The following is a 21,662-nucleotide window of genomic DNA, read 5'->3' as shown; positions in this document are numbered from 1 at the left end:
TCGTAAGCGCCCATTAACTCGTATTGCTTCTGAAGCTCAAAGTTCATGGTCGCGAGCATTAGACATGACACATCTAATGCGTCATCTTGATGCTTCTTGTAAGCATCTTTGTCAACTCGCGGGGCATTGGCAGGAGGAGCCTCCGGAATGGGCTGCTCCAGAACGTACAGTTTACGTTCCTGAGTGAGAACTATTCTCAGGTTCCTGTACCAGTCCAGGAAGTTTGCTCCGTTGAGCTTGTCCTTCTCAAGGACAGATCGCAGGGAGAAGGTGTTCGTATTTGACGTCATGGTTATCTACAACAGAATAAAAGCAGAAATAAATATCATATTCTTAATCATTTAATTAGGCCTTTAACTAAATGATGCTCCCACTGAATTCTATAATTCATGTGAGACAAGATCCACATCACACTAACCCTTGAGTTAGCTTTGGCTAATACGCCCAAGATTTAGTATGATCGGTAGGTAACGATTACCAATTACATCTCTATGCAACTCTTGTTTATAGGATAAAATCCACATTTATATTAAAACTCGAGTTAGCTTTGGCTAATACGCCCGAGAGTTAATATAAACGTGATTTTGTCCTACCTTTCCAACCATTGGAAGAATGCCTATAGTTATACTTGATCCAACCGAGTTAACTAGGGATACTCAATCTTATTGAGTTTATACTCACCCATGCGTTGATAGGCGGGACCAAGATTGTCCCTCCGCACCCTACCAAGATAGTATGCGTTGCTCTGCTTTGGCAGATTCAACAACATCATGCGATCGAGGTAGTGATGGGTATCACGGCATGGTAGGCATTTTGAGTTGTCGTGATTTAGATCTAATCTAAATGATGTTGTATCATATACTCGAAATAGATCTAATCTAATCGATAGAGTGCATCTTGTACACGATGTAGATCTAATCTAATCGTAAGGGTGCATCTTGTGCACGATTTAGATCTAATCTTAATCGCTAGGCACTAATTAATTACTTAATTAAACATGCATCATATACACAAGTAATTAACTAAGTTTTGTGATTAGTCATGGCCCTACTACGATCTTCTCAAGCCAATGAGAAGATCGGATGGTCAACCTAAGGTCAACTTCTCAAGCGCCTTCCTTTTGACCACCTTGTGTTGCTCGCGCCTTCCTCGTAACTCCGTCTCGAGTGGACCTTCCACAGCTCCAATTTTGTACATTACAATTTTTGAAACTTGAATTACATTCGAGTCTAAATCTAATTACAACCAGAATAAAAGGAAGGCACGACGCGCAGGTCACGAAAAATAAAATAAAATAAAATTACAAGCACGCACAACACATAACGGCACGCAGGCCGTATTATGAATTACAACACAATATCCAAATCTAATTTGGGTCATTTGAGCCATGACTATCACAAAATTAATATATAATTCAAAATTATATATTTCAGTAATTTTTCTGTAATTTTTTTCATAATTTTACAGATTTTATGAGTAAAATTTTCCCTGCGGTCCCGATTAGCGATTTCGGGCGCAATCGCGAAGCAAATCCCCTTGCGGGGTTAGGGGCAGTACCCCTACCCGCGATCTAACCATCGCGAGTTGCTCCTAAGCGATCCAATAGCGCCTAAGCCCGCTGTCCCAAAACATTTTGGGTCGAAACGATGCCGTTTCGGGAAAAACTTCTCGGTAGTCGAAGCCTACAAGTGTATAAACACTTGTGCTTCGCTTCTATGAGAAAAATTACTCTTAAAACTATAAAAATCATAAATTTACAGAAATGTACAGAAGCTTTAATTTTTCATAAAAATCAAATTAAACTCGTACAAGCTTCGCACGTGGCTCTGATACCACTGTTGGATTTTTTGGGCAACGAAAACCGCTTTTTCGCGTCGCGAAAACCCCGAATCACCCTAGCCAACGGATCTCGTGCGAAGAAAACTTTTCAAAAACGATACAAGTACGAGTTTAGAACTTAGATCTACTCCTAGATCTACATGAAGAAGAATTATACCTTCGAATCATGCCTTTCACGTATCCCGCTCGTCCAAAACGCCGGATCTCGAGAGTATCAAGATAGATACCCCTCTAGAAGTATCCACACGAACACGTAGGTGGAGAAAACCACACAAAAGGTGTGCTAGCACCTATGTATGGTTCGGCCAAGTTGAGGAGGAGAGGGAGAGCTTGAGAGGAAGAAGGAAGAAGATACACACTTGAATGAAAAATGAATTCTCATTCAAACCAAAAGTGGCCGGCCACTCTCCATTGTGAAACTCCCAAATTAATTGCATTAATTGCAATTAATATGAATCCATTAAAGAGAATGGCTTTGTAACTTCCATGAGGTGGCACCCATGATGATGTGGAGTAACATCATTGGTCCACATCAATGCCATCTCACCAATGAGGTGGCATAAAGTCAATTCTAACTTGACTTTTAACCTTCCTCTCAAGTCAAGTCAAACTTGACCAAATCTCTTCCATGGTTGATCGAATCCAATCATTTGATTCAAGCCAACTTAATATAATGAATCTAATCCATTTAATTAAATTGATTCAATGAGTCAAAATCTAAATTAGACTCATTGAACACATGAATCAACTTGAGTCGAACTCAAGTTAGCCCAATTAGGATTACTCTTAATCCAATTTGATTCATCAAATGAATCTAATCCTCTTGGTTCATCATATGAACCTAATCTCCATCTAATTGTCCAAAGTGTGTGACCCTATAGGTTCTTGTAACGTTGGCAATGCCCTAAACCCATTTAGGAGCATAAGTAATGAGCGGTATCTAGCAACACATCATTACTACCCAAGTTACAAGAATGTCGAGATCCAACATTACCTTGTGACTACTAATTGTGACTCCTCACAATATATGACAAGTGTCCTTCTATCCTAGACATCTAGATTGATCAATATGAGGCATAGACCGTGTCATCCTCTAATCAATCTAAATCTTGAACTCCAAGTAGACACACTAAATCAAATGAGCTCAATATCCTATATTGACTCATTTGGGCATGGCCATGCACTTCGTGGTCTCACTCTATCAAGAATACCGATGTCATTCCCGTCATATAGGAGGGATAGATCCCATCTACATCACTCACATCCCTCCGCATAATTTGTTACATACCCAGTAATCGCCTTTATAGTCCACCCAGTTACGGGTGACGTTTGACGAAACTAAAGTACATAACTCCTTATGTAGGGATCTATGGTGACTTCAGGTCTAAGGACTAGTAGTTATACTAATAGCCACATGAGAAAGTATATGACACTCATATAACGATCCATGATACTTTTTCATGGCGGGTCATTGAGTATACATTCTCTAATGTATACCCATGTGTCAACTTGATATCTCTATATCCATGACTTGTGAGATCAAGTCATCGAATTGACCTACATGCTAGTCTTATTGCATTAACATTGTCCCTGAATGTTAATACTCGACTAGGAATGATTAAGAGTAGTGTTCTCTATATTATCTCACTATCGGTTCAACTAACCGATTGATATAGGTAAGAACCATCTACTCAAGGACATTATTATACTTAGTTTATTTGGCACAAATACAAGTAATTATAATAACCAAAATCCAAATACCTTTATTTATATAGAATATGATACAATATGTCCAAAATACAATCATCTAATGATTGGCTCTAGGGCTCTAGCTAACAACGGCCGTGCAGGATTTCCAGTGAGCAAGAGGGTTCTGGCCGTGTACACCACACGACCATGCCAGGTTTCCAGAGGCAGAAGCAGTCCAGGCCGTGTAGATCTACACGGCCATGCAAGGAGGGTCATGGAAGGTGCATGTCATGACCGTGTCTCACACACGACCATGTGAGGTAGGCAAAGAGAGAAATAGCGCAGGCCGTGTGAACCTCACACGGCGGTGCCTCGTGGCCATGTGGCGCCCAAACCTCTCCTCTATATAAAGCCTTCTTCAAGATTTGAAGGGGGATATTCTCCCTTTTGGGGGTAATTCAAGATTTGGGCATTGCTCCACCTTTTTGGAAGGATTTTCAGCGAATCAAGGGTGGATCTTCAACGTTTCAACTCCGGGGAAGGAGGATTGGATCCGAAGACGGCTCTTCATCGTAGATAAGATTTTCTTCCCTTTCTCTCTTGGATTTTGGATCAAGATGCTTGTCTTTTCCTTATCTTTGGGATTCTTTTCTTGTTTCATTGATTAGATCTCTTGTTCTAGGATGGAGGGAGTATTTGTAATGGAGATTTGATGTAAACTCTTGTGGATTTGCCAAAATTCTTATTTCTATGATTTTGCCCTGTTTGTATCTATTCTTTCTTGCGTGGATTATTGTGATTAGGGCTTAATTACCATGCTTGATTGAATGTTTGAATATCTTGTGGATCTTGTATGGATTGTTTCTCATTCGATTTTCCGAGGGACGTTCGTAACAGGAACATGCCCGTGTAAGGACGTTTGAGGGGTAATCTTGAAAGGAAAATTAGGTATTTCAAGAGGGTAGGATGGATTGGATGCATTAATCTTTATATCTTAATGAGGTTGAGAAGTATTGGATTTCTATGTTGATTATCCAAGGGACGCACGTGACAGGCAAGCCCGTGTAAGGACAACATAGGGTTCATTCCTAATTGATCACATTTAGATATATTTCAGTCCTAGGTCGGTTGTCTTTTGCAACTGAGAACCGACAACCTTCTACAAATAACGGACAAATGAGGAATAAGATTTGGTAGATCATTACATTGAATGACATTACAAAGAATCCAAAACTCCTAGAACATACCCTTATCATTGCCCTTATTCTTGTTTCTTATTCTTTCATTTCTTTGTTTACTTTCCATAGTTACACTTAGATTCTGTAAATTAATTGATTGGTTGTTTAACTAACTCGCGTTGAAACATCTTTAATGATTATTCCAGTCCCTATGGATACGATATCTTTTATTATTACTTACGACATTTCCGTACATTTGCGGAGGTCAACAATTAACCAGCCAGGCATATAAAAGCGCCATTGCCCTTTAAGCCTTCCTTCAGTTGATCGTATGCTACTAACTACTTTTGTGCTCGACCGGTCTATTAAGCTCAGCCAGTCCTACATCATTGACAAAATCTATCCGACTGAATCGACAGAGAAAATTTTATCTGGTAACCCTTCCTTCAACCAGACATGGGTTAGGGGTTACATGAGACCAAATGCATTTGTGTTCACCCGATCTACAAAACCCTGTCGGCCTCTACCCGCCAGGCTCATAGGCTTGATCGGTATATTACGTTCGTTCGATCTCTGTCTATCATGTACGAGGTCAAGGACTTTTGCCTTCGGTCGACTCTTCATGTTGGGTCGGTCATGTGTACTCGGGCGAGTACCCGAGCTCAACCGGTCTTCGCTTACCAAACCCATGCACTTGAGTGACCCTACTATGTCCCAGTCTACTTAGGGTTATACTTTCTATACATCGGATTGATCCTTTATATCCAACCGACCAGACCTACTTGGTCGATTTTTTTAGCCGATCCTACCCGCTCGACCGGTCCTAGCCGCTCGGTCGGTATTACATACTCAATCGGTCTTTCACATCCGAACTATCCCCGTTCACCGTGCATAGAGCGACCTACCTTTGCCGAGTCTAACCTTTTTTCGGATGGTCTTTCCTCTCATCCTTTCCAACCTTCCTCCTCCTCATTTCTCTTTATCCCCTTTTCCTCTCAACAAGAGATCCTCTTATCACAACCCATATCACTAGCCTCCCCTTCAAGTCTAGTTGAAAGAGGCCTAGCCGACTGACTAGACCTAAGTTTATTCTTGACCTCCTACTACCTTCCATGGCAGCTCTACAGTAACTTTTTTAGCGATCTTGTGACATCTTTTACAATGATCCCGTGACCCCTTTTACAGTAATCCCGTGACTTCTCTAATAGTGCTCCCGTGACTTCTCTTACAGTGCTCCCGTGACCCCTTTTGGCATGTTAAATAGAGCTGTATTCTTGCTTCCTTTCGTACCCATCTTCATTCCTCTTGCCTCTCCTTTCTTCTATAGGCTTATAGAAACCCATGGCCTCAGATCCTTTCTTTTGGAATTAGTTGCTGCGAGAGAGAAAAAAGACTTTGACTGAGGCAGTGCAGGCTCTAGACTAGTGTCTCTCTTCGCATAGGGGATCGGAGGTGCTGCCGTCAGCATCCCCCTCTTAAGTTCATCCCGAGGCTTCTTTGAGGGATAAAGTTCATCGGGATCTAGAACGCAAGACTACGGAGTTAAATGATTTGAAGGCTTGTCATGCTTCAGAAATAGCTGCATTGACCCGGAAGATTCACGCAGATAATCTGCTAATATCGCAGCAACAACTAGAGTTAGATCAGCTGCAATCTAAGGTGGATACTCCGCAAGCCAAGTTGGATTAAATTAGACTAAAGGTGGACCCTTTAGTCACATATTTGAGGGGATAAGCCCCCCAGATCGTCTAGAGAATAGGACAACTTTCTCCTATGTAGCCAAGTTGTCATTCTCCTCTTCATCACCCTTCACTATAACATCTATAGATGGTCAGTACCGGGTAAAATATTCCCTCTCCCCCTGCTTAGTTTTGAACAGCTCGAGTGGGGTTGATATACTTAGGGTGATCCCATAACTATGTTTGTAAAATTATTGTTGATAATACTAAAGCTTGACGTTTGAGATGGACGTGCAATGTAATGTGTTTGGTTATACCTAGAATGAGGAAAAGGGGCAATTCCTTATATGAAACTAAATGATCCCCTGATATCTGCCTTGTCTAAGAAATCTGGCGGACTCAAGAATTATCCAAGTATTTTGGTTCTTTCCCATATTATAACTGAATAGTAATCTCCTTTATTTATTACACCTAGGAAATCAAACGCCTTTTTGATATCCTCTGCTCACTGATTGACCCTTCAACGGTAAGAGAAATGTCAATAATGTGTGACACGATAGCGCTGATACGGGTATAATTTGGCCGACTATGCCTAACATAAATGCTTAATCACGGCTTCCTGACACGTGTCGGCTGATTTCTCTTTCTTGCCGTAATAAGCTACACGTTCCGGTAGTATCACCCTATCGCGTCTTCTTTGCGATGTCCACGATCCCTCTGATTAATACTTTTCTCATCCAACGACAATTCTCATCCCCTAATACTTTCAGAAAACCCTAAACCCTTTGCTTCTTCGTCTTTCTTCCCTACACTTTTTGCTGACATTGCTATTTGGGTTTTTTATATTCTCAACTGGTCTCCCTCCCTTTCCTTTCATTCTGCATTGTTTCTCCCTCTTCGGACCTAAGTAAGTCATTTCTTTCCTATACTCTCGCATTTCCCTATGGCTGAAGAGTCCTTCTCAGCTTGGTATGCCCAAACTCGTTCTATCTTTCACAAATCGGATAAGTCTGCTCTTCGTTCCTTGTATTATCATTCCTGATGCTAACGCTCGTCACACCTCCCCCTAAGAATTGTGTTGCCTTTTTCAAAGATCATCTGGTGGCGGGCTTGCGTTTTCCTATCCCCTCTTTCTTGATAGAAATCAGCCAATATTTTGATATTCCCTTACAGTAATTTGCTCCTAATGCTTTTCGTTATCTCTATCGTTTGTACATGCATTTTCGTATTCATGACATCCCTCCGACCCCTCAAATTTTTTTCCTATTTTCATATCCCAAGAAATCCGATCTTGATGTCTTCCTCTTTCAATCAAGGCCTAAAATGACCTTATTTGAGGAGATGCCCTCTTCTATCAAGGGATGAAAATCCCATTTATTTTTTATAGAATTTCCAGGACCTATCCCTTGGCCTTCTTCGTGGAAATCGTCCTTACCAGCTCTTCCCGATATAAAGGAATTACACAGACACCCCTCCTTTGCTACCTATTCCGGCAAGTTATTGGGCTTTCTCTTATTTATTCACAAGTGGATTCGTGATGACCTCCTCTATCTCTTCGGGTTAAGTCCTGTTAAGATAGAGCTTCACAGTTCCCTTGGTAAGCCCCTATTCATCTGTTTCAATCCTCTTTTTACTAACTAAGACATTTTTCCTTTTCTGTAGTTGATTCTTTGTATGCTGCTGCAATTGATGATCAACTATGTCTATCAGAAGAATTGATTGCTGCTAAAGAGCAAGAGCTTCTGGCTGTCTTGGGTCAGCCTTCTTTGTCAATAGCTCCTACTTGCATGGAAGGTGTTTCTAGTTCCCAAGGTGTGGCTTTGGAAGGAGCTTCTGTCAATCCTCCTTCCACGAATGAGCCCATCTCTTTACCGACTATGGAGCAATCCCCTGAGACAACCCCTGTTAAGAAAAAATGTAAATTGACTCTTGCTCCATCCCCAATGCAGAAATCTGTTCATGTGGATGTTCCTACTTTAGATGTTGTTCCTTCTTCTCCTGATCTCCCTCTCTTAGCTCTTTATCCCTCCCTTGCTCCTTCTGCATCTACCACCCCACATAATCTCAGTGGCAGTTCCTCACCTCCCTTCTTTATGACCTTTCCTAATCATATGCATATGCCTCCTCACAACGTGCCATACATCATCTACTATCCTCCTTTATTTCAAACTTCTTTGTCCTCTACTTCCTCTATTACTGATACTCAGCCAATACATTTGGGAGGGACTCTTACTACAACTAGGGAGGAGGTACGCCACATAATCGAAAGCCTCGAGCGTTCTGAAGTGGCTAATAGTTTTTCTCGAGAGGAGACGAAGGCACCTCCATTTTCATTCACAATTTTATTTTTGTCCTACATCTCCTTAATACTCTGTGTTGTGCAGCGCTGGATATATAATTTGAGTATGCCCCATCTGATTCACACTCTGATTCAAGAAAATGAAGCCTCCTTAGTTAACGGGGTTCTAACACAACTGCGGGAAGGAGGGTTCTTACCTCAGGAGCCTCCTCCCCGATTTATAGATCGCCGTCGACTTAACAAGGAACTACCTAGGGAACTTGTCAGCAGTTTCAAGTAGGTCTTTGATGTGCCAGTAAGACTCTGTGTGTTACATTCTTTCTGAAGTCATATTTATGCAGAATACTCTAGTATTTTAACCATGTCTACGTATTTTCGTTATGACTATACGTCAACCCAACCATGCAAAGGAGCATTCGTAAAGCAGTTAAGTGCATGCGGCAAGTTTTTAGATAAGGAAATAAAATAACTAAAAGTTACAACATACCAGCTTGTCTTCCAGCTTATCCTTATTTTACTTCAGAACTTGAGGTTATATTGCTAGTAATCGTACTCTTGAGCGGATGTAAGAATGATACCTTCTTGCCATCCCTCTCCGAGTGCGTTCGAATCAATGTGGGAGGTGATCGAATATGAAATAATGCCTACATTTTAATATATTGTGCATGGAGCTATATTCTTGACCACATCTAGCGTGATGTGGGGGAGGGAGGGGGGGGTTTACAAGTGTGGTTATCTCTTAGTCACTTACGTATCCCAGAAAACCAAGGTACTACTGTATCTCAGTCATGCATGTAAGCCCGAGTGAGTTTATATAGATACTTAGAAGACCAAGGTGTTGCTATATCTCGGTCGAGCATGTAATCCCGAACAAATTTATATTGATACCAGAAGACCAAAGTGCTACTATATCTCGGTCAGGCCTGTAGTCCCGAGAGAATTATATTGATACTTAGAAGACCAAGGTGTTGCTATATCTCGGTAAGGCGTGTAGTCCCGAGCGAATTTATATTGATACCAGAAAACCAAAGTGCTACTATATCTCGATCGGGCGTGTAGTCCCAAGTGAATTTATATTGATACCAGAAAACCACGTGCTACTATATTTTAGTTGGGCGTGTAGTCCCGAGCGAATTATATTGATACTTAGAAGACCAAGGTGTTTCCATATCTCGATCAGGCGTGTAGTCTCGAGCGAATTATATTGATACTTAGAAGACCAAGGTGTTGTCATTTCTCGGTCGAGCGTGTAGTCCCGAGCAAATTTATATTGATACCAAAAAACCAAAGTGCTAATATATCTCAGTCGGGCGTGTAGTCCCGAGCGAATCATTTTGATACTTAGAAGACCAAGGTGTTTCCATATCTCGATTGGGCGTGTAGTCTCGAGCGAATTATATTGATACTTAGAAGACCAAGGTGTTTCCATATCTCGGTCGAGCGTGTAGTCCCGAGCGAATTATATTGATACTTAGAAGACCAAGGTGTTGCTATATCTCGGTCAGGCGTGTAGTCCCGAGTGAATTTATATTGATACCAGAAAACTAAAGTTCTACTATATCTCGGTCGGGCGTGTAGTCTCGAGTGAATTATATTGCTTTAATATTAGGATCTTCCTATGCCTTCCTAGAAGCGCTGCTAGATTTTTTCTAATTAACCAGTGTCGAGCGAATACAGCTTGCTCGAGTCATGAATTTTTAAATTCTCCGTTTATCCTCAGGGAATCTAGCCCATCTACTCTTCAGGGTCCCTAATCGAATATTATTGAGCGGAGGAAGCATGCTCGTATAAACTTCAGCGGAGGAAACACACTCTATTCCTTAAAGGTTTAAAGTCTCTGGTTCTCCTCCAAGAAGCCAGCCTGGTCACTCCTTGAGTTCCCCGATCGACTATTATCGAGCGGAGGAAGCACACTCGGATAGATGGGAGAGGAGGAAACACGCTCTATCTTTTAAAGGTTTAAAGTCTATGGTTCCCCTCCAGGAAGCCGGCCCGGTCACTCCTTGAGGTCCCCGATCGACTATTATCGAGCGGAGGAAGCACGCTCGGATAGATGGGAGCGGAGGAAACACACTCTATCTTTTAAAGGTTTAAAGTCTTCGGTTCCCCTCCAAGAAGCCGACCCGGTCACTCCTTGAGGTCCTCGATCGACTATAATCGAGCGGAAGAAGCACGCTCGGATAGATGGGAGCGGAGGAAACACACTCTATCTTTTAAAGGTTTAAAGTCTCCGGTTCCCCTCCAGGAAGCCAACCCGGTCACTGTAACGACCCAATTTTCGCAATTTCAAGTTCTAAAAGTCTATAAAAATATTTGGAAATACTTTTAAAATATTCTAGAGATTTTTAGGAATTTTTAGAGTATTTTTACGTAATTTTTGGAGGTCGTTTAGTATGTTTACAAAAAGAAAGAAGTTTTGACAAAAAATCGTTGAAGGTGAGACTCGAACCCATGACCTCGGGTCGAACCCGACCTAACCGGGCGTAGCCATCCCACTGAGCTACGCGGGTTTTATTAACCAAATAAGTAGAGATAGATATTTAAGGTATCGTTATAATGGAAAACCCTAGATTTAAAAGAAGGCTTAAGTTTCTCCCGAACCGAAATCCCGAAACCTCTCTTCCTCCCTCGCGTACGCGGCGGCTCTTCTCTCGGGCGGAAACACAGCAGCAGCTAGGGCACGATTCCGGCGGTCGGCGAGGGGATTCTCCGGAGGTTCTTCACCAGTACAAGGTTCTCTCGTCAAGGAGGGACCGTGAGCACAAGAGGAGACCGAGATTTCGAGCTCCACCCGGAACCCTAGCCGCCCCTCCCTCTCGGTTGTAAGTCCAAGCAATCAAGGGTAAGTACTACTCACCTGTGGTAGGAGTAGCTCCGAGTTTCAGATTTTCGTTCCTTGTTTTCGGTTTTGCTGTGCCGTGTAGAACCGTATGCTAGAGCCTTTTCTTCCTTGCATATATTCTGTAACATGTTTAAGATAGTGTTTGCTGTCATGAATCACAGAGAGTGGAATCTGCTTGGAGGGTTGCGGATTTTGGGTTGTAGGAGATGATGATGTTAGGGATTTTAGAATAGGTTCATAACATTTCTTGTTTTATGCCAATATGATAAAACAGAATTGGGGATTTAGGGTTGCCTTACAAGAAGGGTTAAGCTGTGGGTTTGATATACACGTCTGTTTTAGCTTTACAGTAAGTTGAGCCTGATCTTATGCAAAGAAAATAAATGCAGAACTAGATTAGGCTTTGCCTATTAGCAAGTGCAGAATCGGATTATGCCTTTTCCTATTAGCAAGTGCAAACTTAGTCTAGCTTCTTTAAACAAGTGCAGATTTATTTATGATATAGTTTTGTTTCTAATAGCATTTCAAATTTGGTTGCTTGTTTAGTTTATGAACATGAGCAGTTTTATTGTTATATTAGTAAGTGCAGAATACATCTTTACTGTCAGTAGAAGCAACCATTCCTTATACCTTGCTTAATTGGAAATAATCCAACCTGAGTAGATTTTAGTGATGCGTGCTTTGGCATATCATGTGTAGATGTCTGATTATAGCAAGTAGTAGTATGTTGATTTTTGCTTCTCTTTGCTTTAGGGTATGCACGAACAGATTATAGCATGTAGTAGTATGCTGATTTTTGTTCCCTTTGCTTTAGGATGTGCATGAACTGATTATAGCATGTAGTAGTATGCTGATTTTTATTTCTTTTTCTTTAAAATGTGCATGAACAGATTTTAGCATTTACATATATGCACATGACATTTAGTTTGGACCTTCCTTGCTGTAATAAGCAGCTATAAGTAAGAAAAAGACCAAGGTCTAGTTAAAAAGAGCTAACCAGTAAATCATTTAAAGTAAGAGGCTAGTACCCGACTTCCAAGGTTGTCGTTAAACAAGTTCAGGTGACCAATTCCAAGGTCTTGGCCCAGGTAAGACCAAGGTCTTTACCTCATAGGACTAGAGGCTCCCTACCTCAGTCTCTATTAGAGAGCGCGCAAAAGATTGTACTAAGCCTGGGCCCAAAGAAGAAGAAGAAAAATAAAGAAAGAGAAAAAGATAAAGAAGAAGAAAGTAAAAGTGAAATTAAAAGATTAATTTCAAGTATAAAGCTATAAGAAAATGAAATAAGTACCATCTATGTTTAGAATCAACAGGAGTTTAGTTCCTTTAATTCTAAGCATATATACAGCATTAGTTTCATTATTTTCTTATCAGTTTAGTGAGCATGTTTAGTATTATTTCCAGTGTTTAGTTTTATTTCTGTACACCATGAGTACTTTGCTATTAGATGAGTACATGCAGCTTTTCTTTTAGCATTTCAGTTTTAGTATTGTTGCATTATTTCTATGCATTTCGAGTTTTTGTGAGATAGATTAGTACTTACTAAGCGTTTCGCTTATAAATCTATTTTTCCTCCTACTGCAAATAAAGGAAAAGCTAAAAGATGAAAGGAAGGCGACAAGGTGGTGGTGATGAAGGTGTGTGATAACTGGATTATAGAGAGATCCAGAATGTGCTAGCAAATTGCCAAGACTTTTCTGTTTAGTTCTTTTAGTTCTCTTTTAATGTTATTATGCAATTGGGATTGTAGTTGAGTTTATTCCACCCTTGTAATTAGTTTTCTTTTATTATTCGTGGAGTGATATAGTTGTTTACTATTGCTAGAGTAGTTTCTTTCTTCTTATTGTGATTTTTATCACTGCGTGGTTGTGTAATTATATGTTCTAGTCACCTGTGGTTGAGTATACACTGTTTGTATTGTTGATTTGGTCACCGGTACAGGGGAAACTCTGCCAAAATTTTTCGGTAGGAATTCCTCAAGGGCCGTGATAAATCTAACTGATGCTAATAACAGCATCAGTGACACTAGTAAGTAGAGTAGTAGTTAGGTAACGGTCGCCCTTAGAGAATAGTAGTAAGAAGGGTGGTTGTCACAGTTAGTATCAGAGCAGCGTTCCATTCTCCAGCATCACACACACATCAGCATCAGCCTTGCTGTAACGACCCAATTTTCCCTATTTCAAGTTTTAAAAGTCCATAAAAATATTTGGAAATACTTTTAAAATATTCTAGAGATTTTTAGGAATTTTTAGAGTATTTTTACGTAATTTTTGGAAGTCGTTTAGTAGGGTTACAAAAAGAAAGAAGTTTTTTAAAAAAATGTTGAAGGTGAGATTCGAACCCACGATCTCGGGTCGGACTGACCCAAGCAAAACCGGCCCAACCAGCTGAGCTACACGGTTTTTGTTAACCTTATATGGAGAGAAATAGATTTAAGCTATAGTCGGAACAAATAAAATAAAAGAGAAGAAAAATAAGTTTGTAGAAGCTGGGGTTCGAACCCAGCTCCTCGGCCCAAGCAGAAACCGGCCCAACCAGCTGAGCTACGCGGGTTTTGTTAACCAGGTATGTAGCGAAATATATTTAAGCTATAGTTGGAACGTTTAAAATAAATTGGAATTAAAAGTGCGCGGCTGAGGGTTCGAAGCCGAGACCTGTGGCTTCGAGCAAAACCCAACTGACCAGCTGCGCTAGCGGTCGGTGTTAATCAAATATGCAGCGACATATATATAATCTATAGTTATAATCGAAACCCTAGTTTTAAAAGGATCTAATTCCTTTTCTCCCGAGCCGAAAACCCTTTTCTTCTTCTCACGCGACGGCGCGACTCTTCTGCTCGGGCGAAACAGAGCCGTGTTAGGGTTTCGTCTCCGGCGCTTGAAAAAGGGCTCTCTCCGGCCGGTCTTCACCCAACTGTGATCTTCTCGTCGTGGAGAGCACGAGGACCTGAAGGAGACGCCGAGACCTTCACCTATCCGAAACCTTAGCAGCCATCTTCTCGGTTGTAAGTCCAAGGAAACAAGTGAGTTGCTTCTCACCTGCAGTAGGAGTAGTTCCGAGCTTCGATTTGTTTTCTTTGCTTTCGGATTTGTTTGAAGTTTCCTTGTGTTTGCTGCCATGACCACTAAATCCGAATTTGTTAGGTTGATTATGGTCTCATCTTATTGTTGAGTAATTTGGATTTGGGTTTGTGCCGAATCTAAGCTTGCAGGAGATCAAGTTTTTTTTTGTTTCTCTTTGTTCATGTTGAACCTGCCGTGGCCTTTAGGAAGGAAAAAGGGTGTAGTGGATTTAACCTTGATTAATGATGCCTTTGTTTCCTACCATTGGGATTGCAACTGGATCGTGTAGCTTGACAGTATGTCGAATTTGCATCAGATGGATTTTCATTGGGTTTTATTTTAGTTTCCAACCATCTATGCTAGTTTCTAGATTAGTTCTTGCAAGCATTAGTATACAGTCTGAGCTCTATATTCTGTTATAGTTTCCTTCCTTGCTTTCAGGTCATGTTGTACAGAATCAAAGTTGATTAGGGATTTAGTTTTTGGACAGCATGTTTAAGAAGCTTAAAGTTGTATTCTTTTGCTTTATTTATAGCATGTTTAAGAAGTTTAAAGTAGCATTCCATGCTCTGTTTCTACAGCATGATAGAAAGTGTAGAGTGACATATATTGCTTTTATTACAGCATACTTAGAAAGCCCAAAGTTAGCTTCCTTTTGCTCTATTTTACAGCATGTCTAGAAAGTCCAAGTTAGCTTTCTTTTGCTCTATTTTATAGCATGTTTAGAAAGTCCAAGTTGCTTCTTTTGCTCTATTTTATAGCATGATTAGTAAGCTCAAAGTGGTTTTCATTTGCTATTTTAATATGCATGAACAGCTATGTATTCTAGTGGAAAAATGAGAATCCTATTAAATACTTTTAGAAGTATTAACAAGTAAAAGAAAGAAAAAGAAAAGAAAGAGAAAGGCCAAGGCCTTAAGTAAATTCCAAAGTCCAGACTTTAGGGATTTTTTGCACACAAGGTGTCTATTAAAATGCTAAGGCATTTAAAGAAGAAGTAATTAAGATAAAAAGTATTTTACTTTTAAAGGGCATGTACCGGACACAAGGTCCAAGGGATGGGCTCCAAGTTGCCCCTAGGCACAAGGCCTAGAAGTACCGGACACAAGGTCCAAGGGATGGGCTCCAAGTTGCCCCTAGGCATAAGTCCTAGAAGTATCTTAGTAGTTTCGGGATTAGCTACCTCGATTCTTATTAAGAATGCGCGCAAAGTGGTACAATGCCGGGCCCAAAAGAAGTTTATTATCTATTTTGAAGTATATATATATACATATATATATAAGCTTTTGGAACAAAAGAAATAAACTTAATTTAAGTTCAGAAATCAGCAAGATAGTTCTTTTGTTTCAATTTCAGCAAGTTAACTGTCTTAGTTTTATTTCAGCAAGATAGTGATTTCTATCTCTAAAAATTCAGCAAGTTAGTTCTTTTATATTAGCATGCCATTGAGACTTTCTACTGCTATTTATGAGCATGACTAGCTTCACATGTTAGTATTTCAGTTAGTTATACTTACTTGCTGTTCTTAGTAAGCATGCAGTAGTAGTTTCAATTGTTTCCTTGCTACTAGATTATTCAGCATGTTTAGCTTTACATGTTTAGTAGTTTTACATGTTTAGTAGTTTACATGTTTAGTAGCTTTACATGTTTAGCTTTACATGTTTAGTAGTTTTACATGTTTAGTAGTTTACATGTTTAGTAGCTTTACATGTTTAGCTTTACATGTTTAGTAGTTTTACATGTTAGTAGCTTTACATGTTTAGTATGCTTCTTTTATAGTTTCATTCTTATGAGCATGATTAACTATACATGTTTAGTATTTCAATTAGCATGATTCCTTTGCTATGTATGAGCATGAGTAGCTTTACATGTTAGCATTCAGTTTTAGCATGTTTTTATTTATATACATGCATATCGAGTTTTTGTGAGTAGATAGCGCTCACTAAGCTTTATGCTTATAGATACTACCTTCCTCCTACTGCAGATAAAGGAAAGGAAAAGATTTAGCAAGGAAGGCGACAAGGTGGTGGTGATGAAGGTGTGTAATGGCTGGACTATGGAGAGATCCAGAATGAGCTGGCAAATTGCCAAGACTTTTCTGTTTAGTTATTTTAGTTCTCTTTTAATGCTATGATGAAGTTGAGATTGTAATTGAGTCTATTCCGCACTTGTAGCTTGGTATGTCTTATCGTTGGAGTTCTATTTGTTTACTATTGCTAGAATAGTTTCCTTTTAGTTATTGTGACATTATTACTGCGTGGTTGTGAAGTATTTATACCAGCCGCATGTGGCTGATGGTTTATTATTTGTTTGTATTGCTGATTTGGTCACCGGTACAGGGGAGATTCTACCGAAATTTTTCGGTAGGGATTTCTCGTAGTTAAGTAGCGTACTGGTTAAGTAGAGTTAGTAGTTAAGTAACGGTCACTCTTAGAAAGTAGTAGTAGTAGTAAGAAGGGTGGTCGTTACACTTGCCGTCTTCAAGTAAGAAAGTATTTAAATTCTTTCTTTATTCTGCTTTCCTTATTATTAACTATAGTATAGAGTATTTGTTTTTGAATGCTTAAGTAAGATAGAAGATTTTGTTTCCCTTTCTATATTCATATATAAGTATGATTAGAAGAGTTAGAGAAGCTATCAAGCCTTTTCCTCTGCATAATTAGATGCCAAGAAGAAGACGTCCCCATACCGTTCATACTGAGGACCAAGTTTAGGAGAACGAAGAGCCCAGAACCCCTGGGCCTATTCTCTCTGAAGTTGTTGCTCAACTTCAGAGACAAGTAGCGAGCAGCAACAAGTAATTGCCAATCTAATGGCCAATCAGAAGCCAGCTCCTCCCACTCCCCCAACCATTAATGTGGAGACTCCAGGGGTGACTGAAGTCCTATCAGTTGCCCTGGAAGTCACCACAACACCTAGAAGACAAGAAGCATACCTCATCCAGTGGCTGAACTGAAACCAGAAAGCTGAGCCCTGGGGTGCCCAGGCTTGGTTCAAGACACTTGAGAGCACAATGGAGCTTCTTGACTGACCAGAAGTCGAGAAGGGTAAGTATGCCTCTTTCTGCCTATCTGGAGGTGCTTGTAGGTGGTGGGAGCGAGTTAAGAGTTAGAGAGCAGTCAACCAGATGAGCTGGGTTGACTTCGAGACAGAGTTTTATGAAGAAGTCTTCCGTCAACGGATCGCCAATAAACAGTATGAGGAGCTTATGGAATTCAGACAAGGTGACCTACCAGTAGAAGAAGCGGTTAAAAGGTTTAACAGGCTAGCTCACCTTTGCCTATAGTTAGTAAGTACAGTGAAAGAACGAGCCAGACTGATGCTCCTAATGCTGAGACCAGAAATAACACCTAATGTGAGTAGTAAAACTCACCGACCATAGATTGGTGAAGAGCTGGTCAGCAGGGCATTAGTGAGCACTATCTGAACAGCAACAAGGCACAACAAACGCAACACAAGCCAGTCAAGTAATCAGAACTGGAAGGACAAAGATAACAAGAAAGACCCAAGCAGGAAGATGTTCGGGTAGTCTGTGAGTATCCAAAGGTATTTCTAGAAGGGCTACCTGGACTACCTCCCAACAGAGAAGTGGAGTTTGAGATTGAATTGGTTCCTGGTACCGGTCCAATTTCAAAAGCTCTGTATCGCATGTCTCCAGCAGAGTTGAAAGAGTTACAAGCACAACTACAGGAGTTACTTGACAAAGGCTCCATTCGCCCTAGTCACTCACCTTGGGGAGCTCCTGTGTTGTTTGTCAAGAAGAAAGATGGATCTATGCGGATGTGCATAGATTACAGAGCTCTGAATCAAGTGACAATCAAGAACAAGTACCCCTTTCTCAGGATCGACGACTTATTTGATCAGTTAAGAAGGGCAACAGTGTTCTCAAAGATAGACCTGCGCTCTGGGTACCATCAGCTGAAGGTGAAAGAAAGGGATATACCCAGAACGACGTTCAGGACCAGATACGGACACTACGAGTTTATAGTCATGCATTTTGGTGTGACTAATGCACCAGCGGTCTTCATGGACTTAGTGAACAGAGTGTTCAGAGAATACCTTGACAAATTTGTCATCGTATTCATCGATGACATTCTGGTCTATTCAAGGACTCCAGAGGAGCATGACACGCATTTGAGAATAGTTCTGCAGACCCTACAGTAGAAACAGCTTTACGCTAAATTCTCAAAGTACGAGTTCTGGTTAGATCAGGTGGCATTTCTATGTCACATAATTTCTAAAGAAAGCATCCAAGTGGATCCAGCCAAAATAGAAGTAGTCAACAACTAGAGCAGACCCAAGAACGCCAAGGAGATCAGAAGTTTCCTTGGTTTAGCTGGGTACTACATAAAATTCATGGAGGACTTTTCCAGGATAGTCTCTCCACTAACAGCCCTCACCAGGAAGAACAAGAAGTTTGAATGGTCAGATAAATGTGAGCAGAGTTTCCTAGAGCTCAAGAAGAGACTGACCAGTGCTCCTATCCTAACAGTTTCAGAAAGTGACATGAGTTTTGACATCTATAGTGATGCTTCCAAGATGGGCCTAGGAGCTGTACTCATGCAAGAAGGAAAAGTGATAGTTTATGCTTCCAGACAACTCAAAGATTATGAAAAGAATTACCCCACTCATGATCTTGAGTTGTCAGCTGTGGTCTTTGCACTAAAACTCTGGCGACATTATTTATATGACGTTCAGTGCAGAATTTTCACAGACCATCAGAGTCTTAAGTACTTCTTCACTCAGAAGGACTTAAGCATGAGACATCGTAGGTGGCTAGAGTTGGTCAAAGATTATGACTGTGAAATCCTCTACCACCTAGGCAAAGCTAACAAAGTGGCAGATGCACTCAGCAAAAAATCCAGTGCGTCCCTGATGTCTTTGTCATCATTAGCCCTACCACTGCAGAAGGAGTTATCGGATTTTGGACTTGAAATTATTTATGGACAGCTCTTCGCATTGACCTTAGAGTCTACCTTGCTTGAGGACATACAGAGAAAGCAAAGTGAAGATCTAGACATTCAGAAGATCAAGCAAGGGGTACATAAAGAAGACAAATCAGAGTTTCGAGTAACAGATAGCGGGATTCTTTATCAGGGAAGTCGCATTTGTGTGCCCAATGATGAAGAACTGAGAAAGAAGATTTTAGAAGAAGCTCATATCACCCCATACTCCATGCATCCTGGTTCTACCAAGATGTACCAAGATGTGAAACAGAGGTTCTGGTGATCAGGACTCAAAAGAGACGTTGCTAAATATGTCAGTACCTGCTTGACATGCCAGAGAGTCAAAGTAGAACACCAGAGGCCAGGAGGAGTTCTTCAGCCTCTTCCAATACCAGAGTGGAAGTGGGAAGACATATCCATGGACTTCATAATAGGTCTTCCAAGAACTACAAACGGATATGACGCAATATGGGTAGTAGTGGACAGATTGACTAAGTCAGCCCATTTCCTAGCCATCAAGGTGTCCCACTCCATAGAGCAGTTAGCACACCTATACGTTAAGGAGGTGATCAGACTTCATGGAGTTCCTAAATCTATCGTTTCTGATAGAGATGAGCACTTCACCTCACAGTTTTGGGAGTGTGTTCAGAATTCACTGGGCACCAAGCTCAAGTTCAGCACAGCCTTCCATCCTCAGACTGATGGACAGACAGAGCGAATAAATCAGATTTTAGAAGATTTGCTCAGGGCTTGTGCATTAGATTTCAAGGGAAGTTGGTGCAAGTATCTGTGCTTAGCTGAATTTGCCTACAACAATAGCTATCAGGTGCCATTAAGATGGCACCTTATGAGGCACTGTATGGCAGAAACTGCAGATCACCCATATGCTGGCAAGAAGCAGGTGAGAGAAAAGAAATGGAAGTAGAGCTGGGCATTCAGGCAGAGGTAATAGATGAGACTACTCAGGCTATCCAGAAAATCAGACAGAGAATTGAGACTGCCCAGAGTAGACAGAAGAGTTATACTGAAACATGCCGTAGGCCACTTGAATTCCAAGTAGGGGATTCAGTCTTTGTCAAAGTTGCCCCGATGAAGGGAGTGATGAGATTTGGCAAGAGGGGCAAGTTAAGTACTCACTATGTAGGACCTTACCTGATCATAGAGAGGATTGGGAAAGTAGCTTACAAGCTGGGCTTACCACAGGACATGTCAGCAATACATAATGGATTTCATGTATCCATGCTAAAGAAGTGTCTCCACGACCCTAGCCAAGTGATTCAGCCTCAGTCAGTGCAGATCCAAGAGGATCTTAGTTATGAGAGCAGATCTAGACAGATAGTGGATAGAGCAGTCAAGAGACTAAGAAATAAAGAAGTGCCACTAGTGAAGGTTATCTGGCAGAACCAGAAGCATGAGGAAGTCACTTGGGAGCGGGAGGACAGTATGAGACAGAAATATCCAGAGCTATTCTAAGTTCGAGGACGAACTTTTTATAAGGTATGGGGGATTGTAACGACCCAATTTTCACTATTTCAAGTTCTAAAAGTCCATAAAATTATTTGAAAATTCTTTTAAAATATTCTAGAGATTTTTAGAAATTTTTAGAGTATTTTTACGTAATTTTTGGAGGTCGTTTAGTATGTTTACAAAAAGAAAGAAGTTTTGACAAAAAATCGTTGAAGGTGAGACTCGAACCCAAGACATCGGGTCGAACCCGACCTAATCAAGCGTAGCCAACCAGCTGAGCTACGCGGGTTTTGTTAACCAAATAAGTAGAGATAGATATTTAAGGTATAGTTATAATGGAAAACCCTAGATTTAAAAGAAGGCTTAAGTTTCTCCCGAACCGAAATCCCGAAACCTCTCTTCCTCCCTCGCGTATGCGGCGGCTCTTCTCTCGGGCAGAAACGCAGCAGCAGCTAGGGCACGATTCCGGAGGCCGGCGAGGGGATTCTCCGGAGGTTCTTCACCAGTACAAGGTTCTCTCGTCAAGGAGGGACCGTGAGCACAAGAGGAGACCGAGATTTCGAGCTCCACCCGGAACCCTAGCCACCCTCACTCTCGGTTGTAAGTCCAAGCAATCAAGGGTAAGTACTACTCACCTGTGGTAGGAGTAGCTCCGAGTTTC

The sequence above is a fragment of the Zingiber officinale genome, chromosome 3A, assembly GCF_018446385.1.
Source record: "Zingiber officinale cultivar Zhangliang chromosome 3A, Zo_v1.1, whole genome shotgun sequence".
NCBI classification, from domain to species: Eukaryota; Viridiplantae; Streptophyta; class Magnoliopsida; order Zingiberales; family Zingiberaceae; genus Zingiber; species Zingiber officinale.
Note: the sequence above shows the minus strand (reverse complement) of the source record.